The sequence below is a fragment of the Phoenix dactylifera genome, unplaced genomic scaffold, assembly GCF_009389715.1.
Source record: "Phoenix dactylifera cultivar Barhee BC4 unplaced genomic scaffold, palm_55x_up_171113_PBpolish2nd_filt_p 000046F, whole genome shotgun sequence".
Classification (NCBI taxonomy): domain Eukaryota; kingdom Viridiplantae; phylum Streptophyta; class Magnoliopsida; order Arecales; family Arecaceae; genus Phoenix; species Phoenix dactylifera.
Genome location: NW_024067669.1, coordinates 17,018 through 28,516, shown reverse-complemented (window position 1 = coordinate 28,516; position 11,499 = coordinate 17,018).

The window sequence follows — 11,499 nt, the reverse complement described above, 5'->3', positions numbered from 1 at the left end:
ACTCCCCTCCTCCGAAGAGATCCTGGAACCGAACCCCCCAAGCTTCTTCTTCTCCCTGTGAACTATGTGGGATTCCACCTCTGAGAAGATGATGGGAGCAGCCCCCAGTGGGGGAAGAGGGAATGTCCCCCCCGGTGGGGAAGGAGGAATGCCTTCCATGGAGAACTCTCCTCCTTTTATAGGCTCAGCATCCCCTCTCTCTCTTCCTCTCTAGTTGTTCCGATAAGGATGAAGACGTGAGCTGATCCAGGCGTTTGATGATTGCTGGTTCTTATCCTGATGCTGAGAAGATGTAGATGAATCGCGGACTGGGATGCAGGGATTTGGATGCGAACGTTGAGAAGATCCCGGCTCTGTTCCTTGATCCTTGGACACGGTGCTGAATCTGATCCGAAGAGCTGGATGTTGCATGAGCTGATCCGGGAGTTTGGATGCGGAACTGTGGAAAGATAGGAACAGAGGATTCTTCCGTGATCAATGGGATTAATCCGAATGAGAGGTAGTTTGGATTCGGTTGGCAGTTTGGTGAAGAAATCTTTGTTTCGGAACAGAGGAGGTGATTCGAAATGCTAGAGATGGAAACGTGAGAGGATCTTGGCTTGCTGGGTGGAAGTTTGGGATTTGGTTGATAAGGATTAGTCGGTATGGGATGGAGAGGATGCCGTGAAGCTTGGGAGAATGGAAGGATGGAGTTGTTCCGAAAGCTTTGGAGATGAAGACACGAGAGGAATGAGCTGGGAATGGCTGGCTTGATTCTGTTCGTGGGAGACCTGAGAGGATAAGCATGGGAAGTTCGCTGGATTACTCCGGAAGATGGCTGGGACGTGGAGACTGTTGACGTGGATACGATGGGAAGAGGATAAGCTCTGTTTTGTTGGAACACGGGAGAAGAAAAGATCACGGTTGAAGGAAATCTTTGGATTTAGTTGTTTGGAATGCTGGGAGGATAAGATTGGGAAGGATGATACTGTTGCTTTGAACCGTGAGCTAGGATTAATCCGAATGCTGGGATATGTTCCGAAGAAGGGATAGCATGCAAGCAGCTGGATAGATGTTGGGAGGAGAAGACATGGCTTTGTTTATGGACGTGTGATCGTGGGATAAGGCTTGGTTTGTTCGTGGGAGCTAGGGAGTTGGAATGCGATAGAGATGAAGCTGGGACGCTGGGTTTATGCGGTTAGAAGGAATATTGAGATGCTGGGAGATTCGTTGGGAGAGACGTTGGAACGTGAGATGAAGGAGATTGGGTCGACTCGGGAGGATGCGGGTCATGCACGCGTGAGCTTCTTCCGTGATGCTCGGCATGGCTGGAAAACAGGGAATGCTCACGGGATGAGGATGACTCCTGGGATCAAGCCGAAAGATGGGATTTGGGTTCATCTCGTGGATCATGGGACTCTATTTTGAGATGCAGGGAATCATGTGGTCCTGGAACATATCCATTCAGCTGGGAAGAAATCTAGAACAACTTTGTTCTTCGGACATGGGAGGGAAGGAAGAGTCTCTGTTTGGGACATTTCATGGGATCAAACGTGGATGCTAGGATGAAGCCAAAAGAATAGTATGCAGGTTTGGCTCTATTTTGAATAGGACAAGATCCGTGCACACATGGAAGAAAGGGACTTGTTTTAATGAGTGAATGATCTGAAGAAATTAAATGCGAATGGTTGAGATGTGATGCAGAAGAATTGAGATGAATGGCCGAATCAGAACCGAGAGAATCTACTTCACGGGATGCATGCTATTCAGGTTCAGTGATCATCCCACATGAGTTTGACTTGACCTGTATACATTAGACTCGATCAACAAATAATTAAATCAAACTTGAATTACCCCTAATTTATTAAAAGGTGTTGATGAAAGTAATACATTTTTTTTTAGTTGAATTTACAAAATATGTGAATTAAAATAATGATAAGTGCTATGAATAAGATATTAATTTATGCATTATTTAGCACTTATCAGTAGTTTGGCCCTCTTCTTGGCTTGATAACTTCATGGCAACCGTTGGTTACTTGTCCTTGGATTGGCTGAAGAGATGCTTTGGTTGCTGTCCGTTTGCCAAGTGGTTTGGCCGGTGGTTCTTGATGGTTTCCGACGATTGGGAGGCTGTGGCACTGCAACAGCTTTTGGCGTTGGTTCCTTGCTGTTGGCTGGCGCTGCAATCTGCTGTGACCTGCGGTTCATGGCTGTTGGTTGGCGCAGCACTTTGGCGTTGACACTTGGGCGCCGGACGGTTGGCTGCTGGTCATTTGGCCGCTGGGCGCTGGCCATCTAATCGCTGGGCGGTTGGCCGTTGGGCGGATGTGCGCTGGGCGCTGGGCACTTGCGCGCGCCTGGTCGGGCGGTGATGGAGACCTCAGTCCGCCGAGCCCCAATCTGAAGCATTTGGCCAAGCCCAACCTCGGCCAAGTGCTTGAAGCAGCCAATATCCACTGCTTGGAGGTCTGCCCAAGCAGTGGACAGCAGCCGGCTCAGCCTTGCGCAGGCCATGCCCAGCGCCTGCACGAGGTTCTGGGCCAACCACAGCAGCAGCACGCGGCCAACCGCGCGCCCAGGCCGCAGCAGCCGCGCGCAGTGCCCTGCGCGCACCCACAGTAGCGCGCAGTGGCCTGCGCGCCCATCCAGACCGTGCGCGCACCAGCCACAGCAGGCGCGCGTACCAGCAGTGTACGCCTCGGCGTACACCAGCCCAGCAGCGCGCGCCCCTGCGCGCGCCCAACCATCAGCCAGGCCGGTCAACGCCCCAGCGCCAGGCCGACTCGAACCTCGCCCTGACTGGATCCAGCACACGCACAGCACCCGGTGCATCAGCCAAAGAGGCCCGGTGCACAGCCAGGACACCAGCCCACGCCGCGCTAGCATCCAGCACACGCGCAGCACCCGGCTGCACGCATGCCACTGAAGGGCATGGACATGGGTGATGTCCAAGGGCCCCAGCCCGTGCGTACGCACCTAAGCGCGCGTGCACAGAAGAAGACCCGAGCGCGACAAGTCCAAGGACCGGACAGCCGACCGAGTGGCCGAGCTCAATCCAAGCAAGCGGGTCAAGGGCGACAGCCAAGTTCAAGTCCGCGCACATTGCGCCCAAGTCAGCCAAGGGTGGGCCAAACAGGTGCACAACATTTGGCACATGTGCGCCCAACAAATAAGGCAAAGATCTGGCCGAAGTCCAAGTGGCGCCCGACCAAGCATTGCAGCCATCGAGACAAATGTGCCCGGCCTGAAGCAACAGGCTGTGACACATGGCAGCGCGCCTAGCAGAAGCGCCCAGCAATGCGCACGGCCATAACTGGCCGTGGCACATGGCACCGCGCCCAGCAGAAGCGCCCAACAAGGCGCGCGGCCACATGGCAGCAGCCCCAGCAGCAGCGCCCAAGCAACCGCCCGCCCAAATCCCATGCGCGCCAAGGCAGAACCAAAGGGGGAGCCCGCAGGCTCTCCCATAGAGATTTGGCGAACAGACTCATGGGCGGCCAAGATGTAGCAGGCCGCCGAACCAATGGCCAACAGAATGCCATGTCAAGGATCCGCGTGAAGGGGCAACAAGCACACCAACCGAAGGCATATCTTCAGCTCGAGAGCAAGCCAAGCATTCAAACCACAGCGGACACATGGCAACCGGCGCAACCATCGACATGAGGACATTTCTTCCTTGATAGGTTGGAATTCAAATCCAAACCAAAGCTGGCCAAGCACCAACTCATGCAACACATGGCTAAATTAGTTTGAATTCAAATTAAAATTGATTCAGCCGAAGTAGGAAGATATTTGAATTTTGAAGGCATTCCGCCAATAAGGCATTAGGCCTATCCGAAGAGGCCATTAGGGCCGAGCCAAGGATCTTATCATTTTATCATATTTGGAGTCTTTGTAAAGGGTTATCCCTTAGGTCCCTTAGGGGTCATTCGGCCGAAAGGCTTGGGCTAGGGTGGAGAACATCACTCCCCTTAGATTGTTCTTAGGATAGGCAAGGACACTTCCTGTCCCTTGGCCAACTATTCCTTGTAATTCCGTTGTCCTCTTGGAATTGAATCTCAATTTTTCCCCACATCATTGATTCATTTCCCTTGTCGAATCCCTTGTGTGGACTAGCTTAGGTAAGGGCCAAAGGCAACAAGAAGAGCTGCGTTACCCATAAGTCGGTCCCAAGGCACAAGCCAATCGAACCACTTCAACCTTTGGGTGATTGGGCCGGGGATCGGGACCGCAAGTCCCCAGATACCCAACACTGGTGCTTTCATTAAGAGAATTCTTCAAGAAGATCGTCGGGAGCTCGACTAGTTGAGACCCACGTAAGGTCGATCTCAAGAGGTAACGCATTCTCTTTCGGATCTACATTGTTCATTGCAATCCTTATGAGATCTGAAAATTAGATCTATAATCTTCATTGTATATGTGTGAGATCTAGTTTGGGGTTAGTATTTTTATCTTGTGGTGAGAGAAAGTTTCTTGTAAAAGAGACCGGATTGTTCTTCACTTTGCTCAAAAACTAGAAACTTTGCCATATGGGGAGGCTACTGGTAGTACCCGGCAATATGCAACCCAACTATTCGGTGCTAGAGAGCCAAAAGGCCGGCATGGGTGAGGCTACTAGTAGTAGCTCGTGTCGTAACCGCTCTTCACGGGATAGGGAGCAAGTGATCCAACAAGACGAATCTCATTGGGTTGAGTGCTTAAAAATTCTGTAATTTTTATCATCCTTGTACAACCCGCGAGGGTATTTGCATTTGCTTTATAACACTACTCATTGGAGGGCTGGATCATCCTTCGGGTGACGGCCATCGGAGGTTTGGAGTGGTTTTCACAAGGGAAAAAAATAGAAGAGTGGTGATGGAGTCGGGTGGAGATTCTAACAACCAAAAGTTGATGGAAGCCATAGAAGGGAGCAGTGCTAGGCTAAGCAATGTCTTGGAGAATGTGATGGAGACATTGGCCACCATGAGGAGGGAGAGCAATGCTAATGCCGAGAGGTTAGAGAGAAGATATGGAGAAAAAGAGAATAATGGTAGTGATGGTCTTCAAAATGAGAGAAGAAGAAGAGGGAATAGAATAGAAAGAGGAGAACAAGCATTTGAAAGATGGGCCGATGGTATCCAAGAGGAGGATCGGCCAAGAGAGTATGAAGGGGAAGAAAGTGAGCCCCAAAGAAGTCCTCTATATCGAAGGCCTTATAGCCGGAGAGAACGGGAGGAAAGGAGAAGAAGAGATGAAGATGATGATGTTAGGATTTTGGATCATCATGAAAGGATCCGAAAACAGAAGATTGATTTCCCTACATTTGGAGGAGGAGATCCATATGAATGGCTACACAAAGTGGAGCAATACTTCCTAGTGTATGAGAGCCCTAGAGAGGAGAAGGTGACTTTAGCTAGCTACCACTTAGAGGGGAGAGCCAATAGGTGGTGGAGGTGGCTAAGGAGCATCTATGCTAGAGAGGGGAATCGGTTGGGACGGACGGAGTTTGTAGACAAGTTCTTGAAGCAATGGGGACCATCTCCAACCATCAATCATCATGGCCGATTGGCCAAATTGAGGCAAGAAGGCAAAGTGCAAGACTACATCGACCAATGCTGCCAACTTCAAACAATGGTAGAAGGGTGGTCCGAAGAAGCACTCCTTGTTGATGGGCTCAAGTCATGGCTCTCCAAGGAGATCAAGCTCAAGCAGCCCACACACTTTCAAGATGCAATGAGGATGGCCGAAATTCTAGACCAAAGTGGCTTCCATGACCGGCGGCCAACCAAAGAACCATCCAACCGCAAGGACTCCAATCCCTTGCGAATGAAGCCTCAAAATTCTGCAGCAACTTCCTCCAAACCACAGCAACATGAAGTTAGAAAACTCAACCGAGAGGAGTTGCAAGAGTACATCAAGAAAGGCCTATGCTTCAAGTGTGGTACCAAATGGGAGAAAGGCCACAAATGCAAGCCCGGCCAATCCTTCGCCATCCACCTTGTGAGCAGCGAAGATGAGGCCGATGAAGGTGCTACATCATCCTCCGAAGGTAGCCCCCTTGATGAAGAGAACTATGAAGCCGAAGCCACTAGATCCGCCCACGAAAATGCTGAAGTTTCCTTGCATGCACTATTCGGAGTGCAACGCCCATCTACTATGAGGATGATTGCATGGATCGGAAGACATGAGGTGTCCCTTCTTGTTGACAACGGGTCCTCTCTTAACTTCATCAATCCAGATGCATTACAAAGGATTGGACTCAAGGGGGCAGCCACCGAACCCTTTGATGTGAAGGTTGCAAGTGGTGAGCGACTCCAATGCCAAGAAATTGTGAAGGATGTTCGGCTCAATGTCCAAGGAGTCCGCATATTGGCTGATCTACATGTTCTACAGCTAGTTGGCTTAGATGTGGTTCTAGGCAACGCATGGCTTCGAAGTGTGGGAAAAGTAGCCACCGACTACAACACAATGACAATGGAGTTCAAAATCGGCACCAAGAGAGTTTGAACAGCACTTCATCCCAAGGAGGTCCGGCCTTGTGAGGCTAACATGCTAGAAAGGCTATGCCGTGGGGGAGCTTTATGCTTTGCCGTGGTTATGGCCAACCAAGGAGGGGCTGCGGGGGGACCTCAACCACAGCCAATTGAAGAGATGAGCGACCTTCCACTTCAAGTGCGCCAACTCCTTGTTCCAAGGAGTCCTAGAGATGCCGACCAATCTTCCACCTAAACATCCTTTTGATCATCCAATCCGACTCAAGGATGAAAGCAAGCCCATCAATGTACCACCTTACCAGTATGCTCACTTCCAAAAGGGTGAAATCGAAAGGCAAGTTGAAGAGATGATGAAGCAAGGGTTGATCTGCCCAAGTACAAGTCCGTTTTCCTCACCGGTTCTCTTGGTAAGGAAGAAGGATGGATCTTGGAGGTTTTGTACGGATTATCGAGCCTTGAATGAAGCCACTATCAAGGATCGTTTTCCTATACCCATGGTGGATGAAATGTTGGACGAACTCCATGGCGCAAAGTACTTCACAAGATTGGATCTAAGAGCCGGCTACCATCAAATTAAAATGAGGGAGGAAGACATCCACAAGACGGCCTTCCGCAGCCATTCCGGCCACTATGAGTACCTCGTCATGCCTTTTGGCCTATGCAATGCACCATCAACCTTTCAAGCGGCCATGAACAAGGTACTCAAGCTTCACCTCCGGAAATTTGTGATTGTTTTCTTTGACGACATATTAGTCTACTCAAAGTCCATGAGGAACATATGAAGCATTTAGATCTAGTCATGAGCATCTTGGAAGAGCATAACTTCTACATCAAGGCTTCTAAGTGCGCTTTCATGCAAGAAGAACTTGAGTATCTTGGGCACATTGTCTTCGGCCAAGGCGTGAGAGTGGATCCATGCAAGATAGAGGCCATGACCGATTGGCCTTTGCCCAAAGATATTTCAGCTTTGAGGGGATTCCTAGGCCTCACTGGCTACTATAGAAGATTTGAGAGGGATTACGGCCTCATTGCCAAGCCCCTCACCAACATGCTAAAGAAAGATGGGTTTGAGTGGACTTCAGCCGCAAAGCAAGCATTTGAAGATCTCAAGAGAGCCATGACTCAAACCACGGTGCTTGCCCTTCCAAACTTCAACCAACCATTCCAAGTATACACGGATGCAAGCAATGAAGGTATTGGTGCGGTCCTAGCACAAGACAAGAGGCCTCTGACCTATATTTCTAAAGCCCTCGGACCCCAAAAGAAGGCATGGAGTACCTACGCCCGGGAGATGCTAGCCGTGGTCCATGCGGTCAAGATTTGGAGGCCATACTTGCTTGGGAGGCGCTTCACCATCGTGACCGATCAACAAGCTCTTCGGCATCTCCTCACAAAAGATTGTCACTCCGGATCAGCAAAAATTCCTGGTAAAACTTCTTGGCTTTGAATATGATATCATTTACTAACCAGGAAAGGAAAACAAGGTTGCGGATGCGTTGTCACGCAAGGAAGTCCCGTCCTTGATGCTACCCTTGAGGACAAGGGTATTCTCCAAGGAGGGGGGAATGATGGAGACCTCAGTCCGCCGAGCCCCAATCCAAAGCATTTGGCCGAGCCCAACCTCGGCCAAGTGCTTGAAGCAGCCAATATCCACTGCTTGGAGGTCTGCCCAAGCAGTGGACAGCAGCCGGCTCAGCCCCGTGCAGGCCATGCCCAGCACCCGCGCAAGGTTCTGGGCCAACCACAGCAGCAGCGCGCGGCCAACCACGCGCCCATCCAGACCGCGCGTGGCCGACCGCAGCAGGCGCGCGGCCCTCCGCGCGCGTCCCAGCAGTGTGCACCTCGGCGCGCCCCAGCCCAGCAGCGCGCGCCTAACCATCAGCCGGGCCGGCCAACGCCCCAGCGCCAGGCCGACCCGAACCTCGCCCTGACTGGATCCAGGCAAGGTTCTGGCACCAAAACCTTGCCCCAGCCAAAGAGGCCCGGTGCACTGCCAGGACACTAGCCCACGCCGCGCCAGCATCCAGCACACGCGCAGCACCCGGCTGCACGCATGCCACTGAAGGGCATGGTCATGGGTGATGTCCAAGGGCACCAGCCCGTGCGCACGCACCTAAGCGCGCGCGCACAGAAGAAGATCCGAGCGCGACAAGTCCAAGGACCGGACAGCCGACCGAGTGGCCGAGCTCAATCCAAGCAAGCGGGTCAAGGGCGACAGCCAAGTTCAAGTCCGCGCACATTGCGCCCAAGTCAGCCAAGGGTGGGCCAAACAGGTGCACAACATTTGGCACATGTGCGCCCAACAAATAAGGCAAAGATTTGGCCGAAGTCCAAGTGGCGCCCGACCAAGCACTGCAGCCATGGAGACATGCGCCCGGTCTGAAGCAGGAGGCCGTGACACATGGCAGCTGCTGTGGGCGCGCGCAGGGCACTGCGCGCGACTGTTGCGGCCTGGGCGCGCGGTTGGCCGCGCGCTGCTGCTGTGGTTGGCCCACAACCTCGCGCGGGCGCTGGGCATGGCCTGCGCGGGGCTGAGCCGGCTGCTGTCCACTGCTTGGGCAGACCTCCAAGCAGTGGATATTGGCTGCTTCTTGGACTTGGCCGAGGTTGGGCTCGGCCAAATGCTTCAAAGCTCGGCTGGTTGATGCTTTTTCGAGGGTGGCCTTCTTGGGGTCCGTAACATTCCCCCCCTTGGAGAGCATCCTTGTCCTCAAGGATGAAGTCCACGTATCTTTTTTGAATTTCTTCATAATCTTCCCACGTTGCTTCTTCTTGGGGAGTACCATGCCAATGTATTTGCACTTGCCAAATCGGTCTTCGATGTCTATCTCTCCTCCATATCCAATAGTTAAGAGCTTCATGAGGATGGAGTAGTCGACCTTCTTCATCAAAAGTGGGTAGCTCCAGCTCAATGAGAGCGGGGTCTCCCACCCTTTCCTTCAACCAAGAGATGTGGAATACCAGATGGAGTTGTGAAGTAGGAGGCAACTCCAACCAGTATGCAACATTCCCAATTCTTTCAAGAATTTTGAAGGGCCCATAATATTTTTTTGATAATTTGAAGCTAAACTTTTTTCTAAGGGCCTTTTGCTTTCTTGGACTAATCTTCAAATAAACATATTGCCCAGGTTCAAATGTTACCTCTCGATGCTTTTGGTCATAGTACCTCTTCATGCGTTGTTGAGCCTTCATGAGTTCCCGCTTTGCATTGGCTAAAGCTTCGTCTCTTGCTATTAGTTGTTGCTCAACTTCATGGGTACGGGCGGTGCCTCTTTCATAGGATGCCATTGTTGGTGGAGGCCGACCGTAGACAAGTTGGAAGGGGCTTGTTTTGATGGCCGAATGATGTGTTGTGTTGTACCAAAATTCGGCCCATGCTAAGTACTCCCATTTGCTTTGTTGATTGTGGCAAAAGCATCTCAAGTATTGCTCCAATGTCCGGTTGACCACTTCAGTTTGTCCATCCGTTTGAGGGTGGTAGGATGAACTTGCCTTGAGCTTTGCACCTTGTAGAGTGAACATCTCCTTCCAAAAATCACTTAGGAAGATTCGGTCTCGGTCGGAGATGATGGTCCTTGGAATGCCATGTAACCGGACTATGACTTCTACAAAGGCCTTGGCTATGGTCTTGGCGGTATAGGGGTGTTTGATGCTTATGAAGTGTGCATACTTGCTAAGCCTATCTACCACCACCATGATAACTTCATACCCATGGCTAAGAGGAAGGCCTTCTACGAAATCCATGGATAGGTCTTCCCAAATCATCCCGGGTATAGGAAGGGGTTGTAGGAGTTCCGGAGGTGCCCTAAGGTCATATTTGATGGCTTGACAAACATCACATTGGGTCACCAATTTTTTGACTTCCGATTTTAATCCCTCCCAAAAGAAGAAATGCTTGATGCGCACATATGTGCGAACCCACCCTGAATGGCCTCCTTCTTTGCTACTATGGAAGTGATCTAGTATGTCCTTTCTTAAGTTTGGAACATCGGGAACATAGACATACCCCTTGTATAGGATGAGACCATCTCGGATCTTGAAGTTGGCCACTCCCTCAGCTGCGGCTTCCATCTTTTCTATGATCTCTCGTGCTCGACCGTCGAGTTTGGTGGCTTCTCGAATCCGGTTCCAAATTCTCCAATCGGCGCCGCTGATGGCAATGCAAGTGGACTCTTCTTCGATGGTTGATATTTCTGCAGGTTGAGCAGCAAAAGGGATTGGATTTCCCTCAGTGCCAGGAGTGGGGACATGCTCGGTTGCTGAAATTTCTGCTGTTGCCGCAATGGCTGCAGCTGAATCTTTGGTAATGGGACTTGAGTGGTTGTCTTCTTGGATCATGAAGGCACGCCCGGTGTCACCTTCGGATGAGGAGTCATCATGATGATCCCCATCAGAATTTTCTGCTCCTTCAGAATTTTTGGTGTCCTCAAGATCAATCACAAATGCTTGGCCACGGTTGCAGCGGTGGCCCTGCTCCCACTTTTTGCCGCACTTGTAACATAGGCCCTTGTCGAAGAACTTTTGGAGCTCTTCTCGGGACAATCTTTTCACTTCATTGGGTTGTTGTTGAGAGGATGTTGATGTAGAATGTTGAGGCTTCATTCGCAAGGGATTGGAGTCCTTGCGGTTGGATGGTTCTTTGGTTGGCCGCCGGTCATGGAAGCCACTTTGGTCTAGGATTTCGGCCATTCTCATTGCATCTTGAAGGCGTGTGGGCTGCTTGAGCTTGATCTCCTTGGAAAGCCATGACTTGATCCCATCAACAAAAGTGCCAAGGAGTGCTTCTTCGGATCACCCTTCTACCATTATTTGAAGTTGGCGGCATTGGTCGATGTAGTCTTGCACTTTGCCTTCTTGCCTCAATTTGGCCAATCGGCCATGATGATTGATGGTTGGAGATGGTCCCCATTGCTTCAAGAACTCGTCTACAAACTCTGTCCATCCCAACCGATTTTCCTCTCTAGCATAGATGCTCCTTAGCCACCTCCACCACCTATTGGCTCTCCCCTCTAAGTGGTAGCTAGCTAAAGTCACCTTCTCCTCTCTA